Raw genomic sequence first — 6,931 nt, forward strand, 5'->3', positions numbered from 1 at the left:
GAAATAGTCATCATCATCATCTGAGTCCACAGACCAAGCCCAAAACCCAGCCTCCCAGTTGTCTTCTATGTGGGGTACAGAGTTCAGTTCAACCCTTTCATCTTCAGGTACCTCACCAGTAGGGACCACCTCCACATCAGATTCATCATCACCATTAAACTCATTACCCTCAAAATCATCATCTTCACTGTCATCACCAGTAGAACTGCTAGACTCACTAGGATCACCCCCACCATCACCATCATTAGTAGCATAAACTATCTTCCTCCTAGCTCTAGGTTCACTAGGTTCAGCAGATTTTTTTCCCTCAAGTACACCCTTGGACTTAGCACTAATCAAAATCCCTTTCCTTCTAGCAGTGGTCTTTGCAATTTTCCTAGCAAATAATGTAGGGTCAGTGATAGGTGCACTTTGTCTAGGGTGAGGACTAGAAGAAGGAACAACATTGGTTTGTATTGTGGGTTGAATAGGTGAGAACCTAGGGCTTCTTCTAACTGCCAAGGTTTTGAAGACAGTGTGTGGGGATATGGGAGATGGGGGGTACTTCTCACCACCAGAGGTTACTACCCTCTCCATGTCAATCTCTTCACTCACTTTCCCTGTCTCACTTAACTTCCCTTTACCTTTCCCACTCACTGCAGCAGAACCACTACCCTTCCCTTTCCCTTTTGGTTTTACCCCAGCTGAACTCAATGCAGCATTGGCCTTCTCACAAACTTTCTCAAACTCTTTCCTGCCCTTAGTATATTCCTTCCTTGTCTTCTCATTTTCCTGCTGATTGCCTTCCTCATTATCTTGCACCAAGTCAGCCCAAGTAACATAAGGATCATAGTTAAACTCACTCCCTAGCATAGTCACTAATGGCTCACTGGTTGGAGCATCACACTCACTACTAACAGCCACTGACTTACTACCCTCATCAAGGTACTTCTTCACTAGCTTCCTTCTAGGTTTAAGCTTGGTTGTCTCACCCTGGATTGTATACTTAATGGTATAATTGGGTGAAGCTGGTGCTTGAGTAGGAGATGGTTGTGTTTCAACTGTAGGAGGTGGTGGTACATCACCAAGTTCAGCAACAAGTGTAGTAGTGTCACCATTAATGTCATACAAAGCAGATTTAGGTACATAGGTTGGATCATTTAAAAGGGGGGGGGGGGGTGAGTCTGGATCAGTTGTTGGAGGTGGTGGAAAGTCCCCTACTTCAGCAACTAATTTGTTTCTCCTAAACTCATAAACAAGGTCATTCATATAACTACTCCTAAGAGGGTTAGTTCCAACTAAAATCTCATACATTTTAGCCCCAGGAAATGTCCTATACATCCTTTGAATACCCCCATCATCATCAATAGGCCAGTGTTTGCCTCTATAAGCATAAGCAAACATAGGATTCACTATAACTACCCCTCTTCTCTGTAACTCATCCTCAAAATCAATGATCAAGTCCATGAGATTACATCTATCAACATCAACTTCAATATCAACTCTATGCACTTTATACTTAAATCTGAACACAACTGTGTCATCCATTCTGCACAAATCATTACACTACCATTTAAACAATACTCAACACAAAATATCATCACACACTCAAGAACAACAACATAAACTGACCTAGGTTATGCAATTAGAACTACTGAAGCATGCATCCCACAAAATCGAATTACAGATGGAAAAATCCAAACTTTATGCATCAACATTAACTACAATGCAATTCTAGCATGAATTCAACATAAATCAAACATCAACACTCATAATTCCATATTCAAACTTATATAAGAACACCCAAACAAAAATAGCAAAAACTAAAATAAAACACTCTGCATTTATACGAAATACTGCACAAAACCAAAATCGAGGAAGAGTACTAACCTTATAGAGCAATTCGACAAGCAATTCTCAGAAATTTTGCTTCAACTAGGGCGTACTTTGTGCTTCAGAACAGGGGAGAGAGGAAGATGGACGATCAAAATTTTTGGCAAATTTTTGTGATAAATGGGTTAGTTGGGCTTTGGGGGGGAAGTTAATGAGGGGGGGCATTTTTGTAATCTCACCATTTGACCCATTTTCTTAGGGCAACTCACATTTTCTGACCTTATTCCACCCCAATTGACTTTAATTAACGTTTAGTTAACGTTTGATTAGAGAAAAGATCACTGTAGCAATTAGGCTTAAATATTAGGGGCACCGCTGATAATCAAAACTTAATGAGGTTCACCATTGATAAAAGTCAAATCTTTGAGGGTACCAGTGATAAAATCCCATATAAAAATTCAAGAATACCAATACATAGTCGATCAGGTTAGATGTATGTTACTTTTATTTTAATCTATCTTTGCTGATGCATAAAAGATATGTCACCCAAGAATTGAACCTGTAACCCCCAAATGCATTATTGTTGATTGCTTACCAACTAATCTCTACCATTTTGTCATTTGATCATATCAATAATTTCTTGTTCCCACGTGATTCACATGCATGAAACAATCAAGATCTTCGTTAATATATAATTCCAAAAAAAGAAATATGCCCATACAATCTGGTCGTAGATGAGTCAATGTAATTCTTCAAACAATGTGTATGTTACCAAACCAATTCAATTTATTATTACAAACTCATGATTTTGGAATGATTTCGAAATTCAGTGGAAACCAATATTTGTAAGTTGTACAGCAGATCGAGAATCGAATTCATCTTGGCTTCTTAGCAAGCTGAGGCGTACAAAGCGATCTCCAGCTCCGAATAACCGACCCCTACGACCGAGGATTCCGGCTTCTTTAAGCACTTGATAACAATCTTCATCTTCTTCTCTTTCACACTTCAACCATGCATATGCTTCCATGGTCCAACACCATTCACAATTTAATGTACTTATAAAAATGTGTTCAAGTTCAAAATTTTGTGTACATGTTTACTAGAACATTTAAAATACTTTCAGCTACTACCGTATTGCAACAAACCTTAAAGCCCCTATGTGTAAACATGTTAGATTAACACATTTTGTTAGATTTGGAATAGTATTTGCTTGATGTTATCTTGAAATTAAATTCAGCTTTGATTTAGATCCCTACCTTAAACAACAACTAGAGATGGTGAATGTTGAAGTTTAAAGGTTTTGATGATGATGAACTTAAACTAAAGCAAACTCAACTCATAAAGGTTTTCGAGTATTTGATTAGCACAGGTGAAGTAGATCAGGGTGGTGGAAGAGTAACTCAAGCTAAGAAGACATGAAGAGACCTTTGAAGAAAAGTCAAACAAAGTAGAAGAAGAGTTCTCTAACAAGAACTGAGTTCCTTAACAGGAACTTGGAGAAAGCAAGCTGAAGACAACAAGTTTTGAAAAGAACTTAGTCTGCGAAGTTCCAGTTGAAGACTAGAGCAAAAGTGACAGCAGGAACTTGGTCCTGGTCTGCGTGAAGCCCAAGTAATCCACAAGTACAGAAATGCGGCTCAACAATATTTATTTAGTTAAGATTTTATCTTCTAGATTTATTGTTAAATATGTTGAGTAGATATGCACGAAACTTATTTGAAGCATGACAAGTTATTTGGCAAATGTAATTAACGGAAAAGATAAAAGATAGATTTTAAGAAAAGATTTTCAAGTTGTTTTATTTCTTAAAATCGGTTCTAACAAAAAGATATTACTCTTTTTGCTACAACTTATTTATCCTATTTTCCGAAAAGATTTTCTTTAAAAAGATTTACATAAAACTATATTTTGTGATTTAGTTAAATTAACTTATTTATCTTTTGAAAAACCCTACTTGCTATGCAAGTTAATCTTGTATAAATAGTAGAGATCACATTATCATAAGTTTTGGGTGAGTTTTGTGTAAAGAAATCTCTGAGCTTAATTTGTGTAAGTTTGCCAAGCTTTTAATCTTGTCATATTAGTTTCGGGTTTCGTGCATTGCTTGCCTAACATATTCTAGGTGTTTACATTCTGTATTGGTTGGGTTATTGGGTGTGTGTGTGAAAATTATATTGCATACAGGTGTGTGAGCTTTGAGTGAAAAACTATGAGGTAGTACTGTGATAGTACGAGTGAACTCAAGTGTGGAACTTGAGTTGGGTAGGATAGGGTCCAACTGTGTAGTAAGTTCAATTTGGAACTTGTGAGTAAAAGGTCTGTTTTATAATAGGTTTATAACTTGGTGTTCGCCCTATTATAGTGAATTGGTTTTGGTTTGGAAATCCCTTAGAAGAGTCGAGGTTTTACTTCCAGTTGGGCTTGGAAGGTTTCCTCGTAAAATTTTGTGTGCATTGCTAAGTTCCTTTATATTCTGTTTTATATTTTGCAAAAGTAGTCATTAGGAACTCACCTACAATTCACCCCCCTGTTGTAGTGTTCGTTTCAACTAACAGTGAAATTATATACAATAATGTTGAGCAGTTACAAAGACAACCCTATTGATTTATAATTGCAACAACTTAGCTTTCATACTATGTAGTATTTATTACTAACTTTGACCACATGTTTTGTTCATATATGAAAAAATAAATTTTATTGGATTAAACTCATTTTTTCCTTTGAATATTAACTTTTTTTATATATGGATATGGGTGAAAAATTGTGCGATAACAAATATAAAAGTCAAATTGTTGTGATTTTAAGGAAACAATGAAGTATATCATATGGTGCAACGATCAAAAGAATATTACCCGGGGAAGGCCCTCTAACTCGTTGATAGAACGAGCAGAATTGTGGAGGTATATGTTGTAGGGAGAAGCGCGATGAAGTAAACAAGATTGTGGTTAGTCCTTCCCATCTTTCCTTCATTATATTGTGTCCAAACTTAAAAATGTCACTCCCTCCATCATCAACAATTGCTTTCAATATATATTGGATTCCCACTGAAAACAATTCCAAAACTGCGTCACATTTAGTAATCAGAATAACAAATTGTCTCATGTTTATGACGATAGACCTGATAAAACTGACTCATGAATGTGGGTTATAACTTTGTTAGAAAATAATAGGAAAATTTGCAAATTGCAGGCATTTAAAGTTCGTATTTTGCAAATTGCAGCCATTTAAAAACAAAATTGCAAATTGCAGCCCAAAAGTTCGTATAAATTGTAAATTGCAGCCAGATTCAACTTTTTCATCGGTTTACAAGTCCAAAAATCTTCGATTAAGGTTTTAGAGGCCATATTAGTCCTTAGGGATCCGATTTGAGCTCGGAATTAGTAAAAAAATAACGCAAGTGCCTCGTTTTGCGTAACAAAAATGTATCGGTTTGTGGGAAACTGTAAAAATGAGACACTTACATTATTTTTTTGCTAATTCCGAGCTCAATTCGGATCCTTAAGCACTAAAATGACCCCAAAACCTTAACCGAAAATTTTTCGACATGTAAACCGATGAAAAAGTTGAATCGGGCTGCAATTTACAATTTATACGAATTTTTGGGCTGCAATTTGCAGTTTTTTTTTAAATGGCTGTAATTTGCAAAATACGAACTTTAAATGGCTGCAATTTGCAAATTTTCCTAAAAATATTGCAAGGTGATGTTTATGACTTATACAATTAGACTGTCTCGTCCCTAATTATTTTCACCTTTTAATTTCATTATTGGAGTCAAATTCCATTGTTGGAGATTTGTACATGTTTTTTTTTTCTCTTAAAATACAAATTGTTTATCGGCCTGGACGATGAATTGAATTATTGTATGAATAAATTTTATAATGTTGTTCATCATGAATAGTGTCATAATCAATCATTCATTATCTCATATATTTAAATTCATTTAAATGGACTACATGTAAGTATGTAACATATCATAGTCTAGTGCCTATAAGACTTGACATATTTGAATTTGAAATCACGGATGGACCACTGAATGTTATAGAACCCATATTTTCAATTTAGTAAATACATGAGGGTGTTTTTGGCAAAGCATATTTTTTTTTTGGATATTAAACCCCTCATAAGTTGGTTTATTGAATTGAGGTTTGGAGTAATAATATAAGATGTTTTTTCTAATGTAAATTTACATTAAAATATATATTATGATTGTAAAATACTCATATAGTCGTATTTGAATAAGGAAGAGATATAAGACCAAAAAAACTCTTACCCATCAGCATCTGCAACGCGTGGAAAAGAAAGAATGGAGCAATCAGGGGAAGTGTAGCAACCATAACACTCGCACACTGGTTTCTCATCAACAACCAACCCATCCAATAACGCCCTTCCATGTCCCGAACACGATATAGCCCCCACTTCCTCCGCCTCAACTGCTGCCTCTCTTGACCAACTTAGCCAAGTAATTACATCACCCCACTTTACATTCAAGTATAAACCACAAAACACAATATTTAGGATTATTGAGAAAAGCAATATACATAAGTGCTTAATTATGATCACCTTTTAGCTTGAGAAAAGTTCCCTTTGATGAGTCTACTATGGAAAGTCATACCCTTGTATGTAATTGAAGATTAAATTAACTCTTTCAATTAATTATCTTGACTAAAACATAAATAAATGCAAGTTGGGGTTCTACTATGTATTATTATAGATTCAAAATGTGGAAATTGTCATTAAAAATCAATTGTCATACCTGAGGATCCCAATCAATTGTCATTATAATTATTTTTATACCTTTGGATCCCAAATAAAAGCTTGAGTACGTCACGTACGTGACAACATCTTCGATTAGGATTCATTTCATAATAACTTATGTAATGTTAACATTGTGTGTTGCTCTTAGTTCAACATGACATTACATCTTCGCAGTCATGATTCCAGTGATATCTTCTTGACCTTTTGTATATAATATCGATTCTTTAACCGAAAAAGGTAGGTTTCCATCCTTTCAATCTCAAAAAGAGACTGATCAGATTCTTGCTCAAGATAACCTATCATGTTGGCTAACCTAAAGTCAGGATCATTTTCGAAATTAGAGGCGGTACAAGGAAGAAGCCAC

This window comes from Chenopodium album, chromosome 16 (genome assembly GCF_948465745.1).
Source record: "Chenopodium album chromosome 16, dcCheAlbu1.1, whole genome shotgun sequence".
Lineage (NCBI taxonomy): Eukaryota > Viridiplantae > Streptophyta > Magnoliopsida > Caryophyllales > Amaranthaceae > Chenopodium > Chenopodium album.